Source organism: Sebastes fasciatus, chromosome 8 (assembly GCF_043250625.1).
Source record: "Sebastes fasciatus isolate fSebFas1 chromosome 8, fSebFas1.pri, whole genome shotgun sequence".
In the NCBI taxonomy this organism is placed as follows: domain Eukaryota; kingdom Metazoa; phylum Chordata; class Actinopteri; order Perciformes; family Sebastidae; genus Sebastes; species Sebastes fasciatus.
Genome location: NC_133802.1, coordinates 15,169,467 through 15,181,711, shown reverse-complemented (window position 1 = coordinate 15,181,711; position 12,245 = coordinate 15,169,467).

Sequence of the window (12,245 nt, the reverse complement as noted above, 5' to 3'; positions counted from 1 at the left end):
ATTTTTTTTCACTTATTGCTCTTTCAAAAAACTTGCAGGGTGTTATGTTACGTTACGATACAATACGATACGATAAGATACAACTTTATTGTCAGTTTGCACTGAAATTCATTTTGCATCCATAGGCAGCTCAGTTTGAGAAAAAGTACACATACAATATACATACTGTTACCATAAACAGACAGACAAGTAGGACACATCTGACAAAAAACAAAACACATCACAATTATTCATACATAACCCATTACAAAAATACCATCTGTCCTCTGGATTTACAGAGTTGTATGAATGTGTTGTGTAATGTTGAATGTTCAAAATTCATAGAAAAAAGGACAGATGAATAATGTCACTCTGGACAGTATCTATATAAATAACTGTTGTGATAATTGTGGCCCAAATTTCAAAGTAGACTGAGATTAAATTGGGTTAAAATGCTGGAAAGAGCTCAAATATCTACAAACTATTTTTATTCTCCAAATGAATAATGAATCGATTATTTGTCAACTATAAGTTATTCAGCAACTACTTTAATAATCATTCAATTTGAGTAATTTTTTAAGAAAAAGAAAGTAGACATTATCTGATTCCAGCTTCTTAAATGTGAATATTTTCTGGTTTCTTTACTCCTCTATGCCAGTAAACTGAATATCTTTGAGTTGTTGGAAAACACTGATCGACATTTTTCACCATTTTCTGACATTTTATAGACCAAACAACTAATTGAGAAAATAATCAACGGATAAATCAACAATGAAAATAATCGTTAGTTGCAGCCCTACAGTATTTAACATAAACGGACATACACTGGACAAGTGTGGACCAGCAAACAAGTTTATTTAACTCTTAACACAGAAATTAGACCATTCAACGCCTGGAAATCTGTCAACAGTATACTTGAAAATCTTGTTATATCTTGTATCTTTATATTTGTTTTATATTTGTAGTGAAATTCCGTATGGATCATAAAATGAGCCACAAACGAGCTGTAGGCACAGTAACTTCAGTCTGACGAGAATGACGTGAGATGTAATCCAGTTTAGAAACGTTTACTGAAACAAGTTTCAAATTACATTGTGTCACACGGTAGAAAAACTATGTGCTCCCGTGACTAACGCAGCTCTCTGCACACTCTACTGCACACTCACTCATTCACTCACTCACTCACTCATTCACTCACTCACTCACTATATTAAAGGGAGCATCAATCATCAAAATTCAGTATACATGCATTTGTCTTTTTACCTTTTTATACATTACCTATGTCAGCTACAATGACTAGAAATTAGGAATTTTTCATGTTTTGTAATTTAACTTATATTCACACATTGTCGCTCTTGTATGTATTTTTCTTTCTGCGACGTTTTATGCTGTTAATTATGTAGATTTACAAAGCTTTTGCTGTAGCAGAACTTCTACTGCTACTACATTATGCTGTTGTTTTTATTAGTATTATTACAGTTTTTCTCAATTGTTTACACACAAATACTGGTACTTGACACACAATGACCACAACATGTAACTCATGCACCAACCCCCTGAACCAATTCTGCTAAACTACAAGCACAATTCCTGCTTTACACTCAAATTGCAGTTCTAAAACACACTTTTTTCAGAACACTACACACAATTCTCTGCATTTGGCACAATTTTCATGAAGAAAATCTCGTTTTCACAAGGAACACACTGTCATTCAAAATTCTAAAGTCAATTGCCCTACTATGCACACTGACTCATCACATGGGCAAACACCTGTCACACAGTGTTACAATTAGCAATCAGTTGATGCTTTTCATGGCTGGATTCGACATGCTAAGCGATATTTCCCCCGCTGCTTGGCCAGGGAAAACATTGCTTGTGATGTGGATGAGGTGCTGTGGCCAGACCGAAACAGAAGAGAGGATGCAGCATAGTTTTTTTTTCGTTTTTTTTACTGTAACTGTATACAGTAAATTCTTCTGTTGTTTTGTATGTAGACCACTGTATGTGCAACTTTGTGTTGGTTGGGATGTACACTGTGTACATTGTTTTTGTGGGGAAAATAAAATATATTTGTTGCCGTGTATTTGTGTGTTCTGAGTATAAAAACAATATTCTAAAATATTTTACAACACACTTATGTATGTGCTGTCTGTAGTAAGTGTAACACTGAACAAAAACAAGGCCTAAGTCATTATGATGAATGGAGAAGAAGTGTTTTCCATTCATCATAGTGTTTTACATTGAGCACATCAGTGTTCAACTGGTTCTTATAAATGTCTATTCATATGATGGTTTGTGTGTGTCATTTGAAAACAAAATACCATTTTGAGAAGAAATTACATTGTTTTGAATGTAAAGTTTAATTTTGCAGGAGAATTGAGGGGTTTTGCCCATTGTGTGTGTGTTTTTTTGATTTGTGTGTAGAGTTCTGAGAGTATGAGGCATGCTTTCAGAAAATGTGTGTAAACAATCGAGAAAAACTGTAATAGTAATAATTGTAATGATGATGGTCATGATAGTGATAATAGTTACGGTAGTAATAATAATGATGACAGTAATAATAATAATTTAAAAAAACATATATTTCATGATCTATGTCTGTGCTCCAATGTGACATTCACTCGGTGAGTCAGTTGTCGGTATCAAAACAGGAATCATTATAAAATCCTCTATGATAGTGTGTGAAGTGTGTCATTAGTTAGATTTAATCTGTTATTAGTCACTTAATCTAAACATGGACTGGTGTAAACGTGTGTGGTTGTTGGTAGTAAATAATGTAAGTCAGATAGTCACTAGAGAACATGGGGTGTTGCCGTCAGATGGCGACACCCCATGGTGAGTTTCCCACACTGACACACTGAAACCTTACTGTGTTGTCCTCTAGGTGGCGTACTCACTCCAGGACCCCATTCTCAGGTCAGTCTGTGTTCTCTGACTGTTGTTTTGTTGAGAGGACACATCACAGTCATGCGTCTGAGATCCTTCCTCTCCATAGAGTGTGTTTTGGCAGGTTTCCTGGTGCTTCAAACACACTTTATTGTATTATTTGTGATCTCTTGAGATTGAGCCCTGGCTTCCTGTCTTTGATGTCAGCTGCTGTGTGAGATGCTCCTCGGTGAGACAGTGGCTGACTGTCATGGAGGCTTTTTAGGACATGCTAATTGGTTGGAAATTTGAATCCCTTGCTATTTATCTCACTTTTTAAACTATTTTTCATTTTCGTCCTACTACTCTTTTCAAGGCGGTTCTTATGAAAGCAATTTAAATCAATCGAGAGTTCCTGTTGATAGCCCACCACACCCATGTTCATTTTCACAGCACACACATGCTAATCATTCACATTCTACCCTCCTAATGATTGCAGACTGTGCACTATTCATTTCCAATCAGACCTTAGAGGGTGACATGATATTATCTCCATTACCAAATAAACGAGGCCTCGCTAGGTTCTGGTGGTCTCTGCATTTTTGGGCGTGCGACTTCTCCAAATGGGTGCATGCTAACTAACCCATGGCCTCCCTGCGCTACCTCTGCCGGTTGTAGCTTCTCTGTTTTCAGACGAAAATGTTTTCCATTCCTGGGCCAATGAATGCCACCTTTGTCCCCTCATCCTCCATCTTGTGTGAGAAAGCCCCCCTCGCTGCACTCACCAACCCTGCACAAACTTAACCTCTTCCCCCCTCCACCTCACACAGGAAAAGAAACATACCGGGTCTGGTGCTTTGATTCAGGCTCAGTAATCTGGAGGTCTGGATAAAGACCTGGCTTAGACACTGCTTTGGACAGCCAGTTTTGGGGACTTTAGGAAGGAAAAGGTGTAGTAGCTACTGAGATATGGTCGGATGAGCATTCGGATTAATGAGATAACAATTCTACTTTGGGATCATAAAACAAATGTAAGATACAGACTGGTTAACATCTTAAAATGAGATGGCCGAAGATGTAGACTATCAATCGTTACTCAAAGCTTATTTAGAACATTCAGTTTATGCTAGAAAATGTGCTGTAATAAACATGGTAAGATATATTTATTAGATCTAAAGCAATTGAAAGCACTGGGACACATTACTTATGCACATTACACCAATTACACTGCCATTTTCATAGGATTGATTATGCTTATATTTTTCCAAATCACCCAAAGCCCCTCTGAGCCTGAAAATACTACTCAGGCTACCACACACCACTCATGTTGGACTGAATGTTTTATCACCGCAGAGACAAAGCGCCTAAAACACCTTAATTTAATCCATTTCCAGCTTCCGTTAAGCCTAAAACCCGCTCCACTGTTCTATGTAAGACTGTCTGCATGGTAATAATTTGACACCAAGTAGAGGTATGAAATAAGAACAGTGCATGGTGAGACTAAGCTCCTTATTAGAAACTGTTAAATGCTTGTAGAGATTTAATGCATTACTTAATGCATCTCTCAAATGAAAGGGTAAGGGCCATTATCCCTGAGCCACCCAGAGAGAAAGGAATTCCAATCTCTTCTCACACACACACACACACACACACACACACACACACACACACACACACACACACACACACACACACACACACACACACACACACACTCATACACACAGAGCGCAAGAGGGAGAGGGTATAAAGGTTATATCTATCCATCTATATATCATCTCTATCCGTCTATCCGTCTATCTATCTATCTATCTATCTATCTATCTATCTATCTATCTATCTATCTACCTATCCATATATCTATCTATCTATCTATCTATCTATCTATCTATCTATCTATCTATCTATCTATCTATCCATCTATCCATTTACCTTCCTCCCTACCTCCCTTCCTATCAATCTACCTTCCTATATATCTATCCATCTGTCTATTTGTCTGTCTGTCTGTCTAGATTTCATTGTCTGGGGACAATTATGGCCCCCAGAAGATGAATCCTACCTTTACAACTAATGAACAATTTCCAAAGTGACCAGAAGAAGCAATATTTTCACAATAACAATGTATCATGACAGTGTGAATTCTCTTCAGCTCCGAGGCTAGCTGCAGATTTGGGCGATTCAGGAGCTTTAGTGGGTTTCATCTCAATGTTAAGCTGTCGGCCTGCAAAGTAAGCCGGACAGCAAAACTACTGTTTTGGTTCTCTCTCACCACTCTCATAGCAGCAGGCAGCTGTTTTCAGAGGAAAAAGCTCTAAAAACCCATTATACTCTACCTGCTCAGCCAATAGCAGACGGACTAGCTGCTGAACATAGTGGAGCATTTAGCAGGTAAAGAGCCAGGTATTTCCTTCAGGAGTTGAGCTGAAAGTTGAGCCAGATCTGACAAGGTAAAGTTGAGGCTGACAAATTGAGCCTTAGATGTCCTAAAATGTCCATTGATTGCATGCACAATGGATAAAGTCTTTTGATATAGATAATAATGTGGCCCTTCCTCTTGCACTGCCCTAAAGTCAATCTGTACATTTTCTGCCCCAGCAAAGTTGTTTTTTGCATTTGCATTTTTTCATCCAACAAGTGATTTCAGGTGTGTAATGAGCAGTACAGCCTCATGGGGGCGCTAGTGTGGCTATTTATTCTTGTTGCATTGGTAATTACTGTAAATCACAGTATTTAAATATTCTCTATTTTTATCATCAAATTGTGGTTTTATTTCTTGAAGGTATTTTTTTTTCTTTTGTCACAACAACTGTGATTTTATCACAGCAACGAGGCTCTTTGAGCATCTTATTATCTGTCCTCTGATGATTGCCTTTTGGTTAATTACAACCGGAACATGTAGACACAGTTAGTTTTTCAGGAGGATTGGGATGCATTGTGAGACGTTGTCTGTCTGTGCTCTCCTCTCCCCCAGGTGGGCTGACTACCCTCCCGTCACCAGTTTGTGTGTACACAGAGGACCACAGCCACCCCTCTGCTGCGGTCACTGTGCCGAAACCTGGACACCCTCTAGACCCCTGGAGCCTCTGTGCACCCGTACAGTTGTGAAAGGTCAGCCCCCCCCCCATCACCACCCTCCTTCCTACACTGCCATCTCTTCCCTTTCCCTCAAACCAACCCCTCCTCCTTCATCCTCCTAGCTTCCACACCCTTCCTCACCCACCAACCCCCATCCTCACCATGCAGCTATCCCACTGCCCTGCCATCTCGCAGCATTCCGCGGGCCGTGCACACAGAGGCCTATTGTGTATGCTGGGAGACGGCAGAAGGCAGTATACAGTCAGAGCACCGGAGAAAAGGGATGTGTAGAGCTGAAATGAGCCCAGTATTCCTGCTGTACATTGACACAGATCTGTAGTTGCACCAGTATTCAGTGACATTTCTGTTACATAGTTTTAAAGAGTGCAGTGGCAGATGAATGTTGAGTGATTGCTCCACAGCTCTCAACTGGGCTGTCGTTTTGAGATTATACATCCTCGGCACTTGTACGATGCTATAAATGGTGGCAGTAATTTCTTTAGCATCTCTAGATTCATCTTGATTTCTGTTTTTTCTCAGTGTTGCCTCTTGTGATGAGGCATAATCAGCTGATCTTTGTTGTCTCCTTTTACTTTCTTGCTGTGATTTCTGGGTGGTTTGGTTCCTCGAGCTATTTTTACTATTTAAAGAGAGGAGCTTTTAAAGCCTACCTATGTTGACATCTGTAATATAACAGGCTCTCAGTCATTCCCAAGTTAAAGCCCCTTCCAACAGAACTGCAACTTCATCTTTCTTTAGGTGACGCAGTAGCAAAGACGTGACCTGACACGGCGAAATAGACCCAGTGTGGCACTGAATACTCCCTGTATTGTCTAAAGGCCACAGGTTATTTATTCAGCTGGGTAACTGGCTGTATAAATTCCTGAAATGTTTTGTTGCCGTACTCATCAGTATCATCACTGTCCTGGTCAACTTGAGATCACTATAATCAGAAGATCCTATGAAACCAGGATACTGTGCTGTGTTGCCTAAAGCTATGAGGATCACTCTTTATAGTTACAGAGGACGAGGACAGCAAGAAAAGTGGAGTAAAAAGCACGCAGTAGTTTTCCACCAACTTCTTCCTTGAAGCATAATTCCAATGTACCTGGTAGTCGAAAGCTAAGATGGTGGCTTTGAATCTTTCTTTCCTGTATGTGGAATGAGCGAGGCTCTCCAGAAGGTCGTGACCCTGGAATTACTGTGCCTCTCCTCATGACAAAGACCCCCTTTCAAGCTCACTCACCTGGGCTATCTAGAGAGAGGTACATGATAAAGATCACACAGACGTTTCATCCCCTTTCTGGCTCAGCTTCACAATACATAATTCTGGCATATACAGTATGTGCTATTTTGTCAGGAGTGTTGCTATGAAGGTAAATCAAGACCTACTGGGCAATTACACTGCATATGGGGAGTTGAAATACAGACATGAATATATTATTAAACTACTGAATGTTACTTCTATCTCAGGGGAAATTCCCCTCTATGTGAGCCACAGTTGGATTGTTCTTTTATCGGGATCTCACAACCTCTTGTCTGTGGTCTTTGTCCAAACAGACAAAGTTTGACTGCCATGTGAACACCACATAACTGCTCTGCTGATTGGTTGGCTCAACACTTTAAGGTTGTCTAAAGTCTGCGGATTAATCCATAATCCAAGAGACTAGACCGAAACAAACAACCCGCTGACCCATTGTTGAGTTCCCATAACCTGAGAGTTTAACTGCACATGGGACCTCATTATTCGAGGAAAATTAACATTTCTTTTTTTCGTCCTTGCTAGAGTATTTGAGATGTCTTATATACATATATAAAAAAGGTTTCTAGCAGTCAGGTAAAACTTTGATTAATGTGCACAGCAATTAGATGAAAACTAGGTTTAATCACACAATGATTTTGTGTCTGTTATAATTTCACCAATATTTTATGAGTGAAAAAAATCACTTTGCCAGTTATATACACTTATTTTTCTTATAGGCTTCGTCCGAAATCGCATACGCTGCACTACATACCCAATATGTGTACTATCGTTCGACATACTTTTGTGTGAATAAACAGTAGAATGCATCTTTTCGGTCGCACTGAGCAGTAATTCATGTCGTCACTTCCCGAGAGCCTCCTTGCCGGTTGGAGACGTGAAACTATGGTAACCCGTGACAACCTCATGTGACCAAAACAACGGTTTGTCAGAATCAAAGTCTGAATTCATTTAAAATATATATTACGACTAGCAAAGTTAAATCTTATACTTACAGTTGAAGCGTTACTGATGTTACAAGCTGTCCGTCTACGTCTGTTATGAACATTGTCGTCACTACCTCATTGCCCAGTGTTGCATACTGTAATATTTTACCTGATATAGTATGCAATCAACATACTATTGGTTTCATACTAAGGTTTCTAACAGACTAAAACAATATTATGAGTAAAAAATGACTTTGCAAGAGTATTTACTTCTTCTTATACTTATTTTCTTATACTTTGTTTGGTTTATAGAGATCAAGCTATGTTTTTAGAAAAGTCTGACCCAAGTCTTGAAAGACCAGGTTTAGAAAACATCTACGAATTTCTAGAAGTTTTTTTTTTTTATTGTGTTTAGTTAGTTAGTTAGTTAGTTAGTTAGTTAGTTAGTTAGTTAGTTAGTTGTGTTAAGCGATGTACAACATAGTTTTGGTCATTCGACAGTACTATAGTTGGTCTGTATACAGTTTCCAAATTCCAGTCAAGCAGTAAATCATAATTTTCTTCATAATGTTATCATGTATGTGTACATATGTACCTCAATATTAATGTATACTTTAGTTTTTTACAAGAAAGCTATTACTTTTATTAAATAACACCATTGTAACACAGAGAATTTGCCTTAAAATTCATCTGAAAGTTCTTCAACCATTTGTTCAGTCAGCTTTGAGATTTTTGAATCCACTGACACCATGGCATGTGGTGGAGTAGTATCTGGACCTGTGCTCCCTTTCTAATGTGAAAGTGAAGGTGCATCTCTTGGCCTGGCCAGGCCAGGCCAAGCAGGGCAAGAAAGGAAGGAGGGCTTGAGTTAAAAAAAAAAAAAGAAACACCCTGGGAGAGTAGATGCTGCTGGATTGAGGGGAGGGAGATGAGGTTCAGGTTTCAGCTTGACAGGGGGTCTGGGGGAAGGACTGGTATTTTGGAATATACGAAGATCCATACAAGGCACAGTGGACATAAAACCGCGGTGCTTGCCCTTACGCCGTGGGTGCAGAGTACCAGCTGGGGCCCCGCGTTGGATTCCACTTAGATTTTGGAGGGTTTGACTGCATGGTGCCATAAGTCTCTGGGAACACAAACTTTAACACGCCACTGACTGAACGCCGGGACTCGTCTCCATCCCTTCAATTCTCACCCGAGCTAGTGCGTGTCTAATATTTAGACATGTTCAGCTTTGTGGACTCAAGGACTGTTCTGCTACTTGTAGCATCCCAAGTTGTTTTACTATGCGTGGTCAGATGTCAGCAAGAGGATGACCGTAAGTTGCACTGATTTTCATTACTTTTTTCTTTTTACTTGCAAAAAAAAAGTGGATTGTTACTCTGATGACAACTTTTTGTTGCCTTCTCAATCTTCTCTACCTGATGTCTCAGAAGAATAGTGGAAAGTAAATCAAATGCCAGTGGTGTGATGTGAAATGAAGAGCAGGAAGAGCACAACTCTTTTCTTCACTATGGCCAGCATTAGATGCTATTTACAGTTATGTTGTTAAATGTTTCTGATGGGTTGAGTGCATAATGTCAAGCAGGCTACCAGTGGTCTTTCCATGTATTAGCCTGTCCATTTCTGTCTGTAGGATAGGTGAGGCTGTCAAGGCACATCTGTGTGTGATGGAGGACCAGGTGAACAAGTGTCCATTTGTCCTCACCTGGCTCCTGCTGCTCAGCCTTCCCTGTGTTGTTTGCTCATACTGCAATGTTATTTTTTCAGCAGCAAATCTGCTTAATCAAGCTTATTGATGCCCTAAATGCCTTCGGATTACTTTTTTTCCCCTACCATTTGTAGCAGAAACACTAGTCTGTAGATTGTCAGACAAATCAGGATTTTCCTGAAAATTAGTCTACAGAATTAAACTGTTTTTTAAGGACATGTATTAAATATGTAAACCTCAGCCACAGGGTTTGGCTGGAGCAGATTCGGGGGTTTTCATGATGTGAAGTGACAGGGTCAGACAGTGCTTGACCCCAGGCTAGCAGGCTCAAAGGGTAGCTGTATGGGAGCAGGACAGAAGACAGGGTGCAACAGATGATGGACACATAGTTGTATTTATAGAACGATGGACTTTACTGCTTCCAGTTCCCTCTCTTATAGCTTTAATCAGCTTTTAGCATTACATTAACCCTTACATTGTAATATAAAAGAAATGGCGGAGAAGTAGAAAGTTGCAAGTAGCCAAACTAATTTCTGATCAGGACCTAAACCGCCTTGTAACATGTATGTGCTAAGTATCCCTTTCACAGATATGCTTTAAAAACAAACAACAGCAGTTATTAGGCCCAGCACTAAGCTGCATACGTTAAACAAATCACCCATTCTTAATTCCCCAAAGTGTTTGCACTGGCGCTTGACACACCTATGGGATCCAGATGGAGAAACTTAGAAGGACCCAGTGTTTACTTAAGTCAGCAGCTTGTCAATTGGGCACAGTATCCCTAGTAAGAGAGGTTCATTCATACGAGCAGGCCCTGCAGGTTAAACACACTCAGGCAATGACGTGAAATACCTCAACCGGGGCTTCAGACACAACTGTTAACTGTGGCTCTTGTTGACATTACATTTTATGCTGCTGTATGATAACTTGGAGCATTTTCTTTTGCCTGCTTCATGAGTTATTTTTAAAACTCGTACTGGTTTGTAGCAGTGTATTTCTGGGTCAAAGCACCACCTGTTCATCAGCATCAAAGGCCACTTACTCCTTATTCATGAACATCATGCATTTGTTTTATCATGTTTTGCTGGTTTTTTTTGTGCACTACTTTTTGAAGTGTTCAGAGTTTTTATTTGGCACAGAATAACTTTTATCTTACTCCTTCATTCACTGACCCCTCCTCCTCCATCTCACCCCAACACTGCAATTGCCCCTTGACCCCCTTACATCCTCTTACTGCCCTCTTCAACCAACATCTGCTTTACCGACCCTCAACACTGTATAAACCCCAATAACTTTCCCTATCTAATTCTCTCTTGAACCATCCTCTCTGTCCTCCTCCTCCACCTGCCACGCGCCCCCTGTTGGCCAACCACAGAGGAGGCAGGTGGCTGCATCCAGGATGGCCAGCAGTATAATGATAAGGATGTGTGGAAGCCCGAGCCGTGTCGCATCTGCGTGTGCGACAGCGGAGCGGTTCTGTGCGATGAGATAATCTGCGAGGAGATCAAAGAATGCGCCAACCCTCTCATCCCATCTGGAGAGTGCTGTCCCATCTGCCCTGCTGATGCCAGTGCCCCCATTGGTTGTAATTTATTTATTCACATACCCATAAATAAATTACTCTTTTTTTTTTTTGCTTGCATTTATCTCACCCTTTCTCACACTTTTGAATGGGGAACTGCCTCAGGGAACCAAATATTGTGCCTGATCTGGGCGGCAGCAGCAGTCACAGATTATAGTCTCCAAATGTGATTTTAATAGGTTTGGCTGCTCTAAAACATTTTGATGATTTGGAAATAACGTTAATGATGTTCCCCATTCCAAAGTGGCCTTCTTCATGCTTGGTTTGGATGGAGACCAGATACGCAACATTATCAGGATCCTCTCGTTCCAAGATGAAAGTCTGTTTCATGTGGAACTGGATGAATCCTGAGATGTGTTGTCTGGTTCCTTCCTAAACCAGGAGAGACGCTTCTGCTCATTTTAACTCATGACTAAGATGAAGCCCACATTCATATTGAGCCTCAACTCAATGATTTGTTTGATGTCTTCTACAAAATGAAGGCATCTTCAGACCTTTTATGTTTGAGGCCTCAGGTCAAGACTATATAGATGAACCTGTCAAAGATCCAAGGCCTTGTAGAGAGCCACTGGGACCATTTGACTGATTTATCTAACCAAATAGATACAAAGCTGTTAAATAGAGATTATATACAGAAAAAGAATACATTTAAGATCACTTAAACATAAATTAATTCCCACAAATTTGGTATAAACAGTCTTTTATAACAATATAAGATATACAACTGGACAACAGCTATTACTATGGCTGCTACAGTTTTACTTACTGTCACATTTTGCTTTAATGATTAGATCTAAATACTCTTACTAGAATACTACATTCTCATCTGCTAGTCCATGCTTGCTT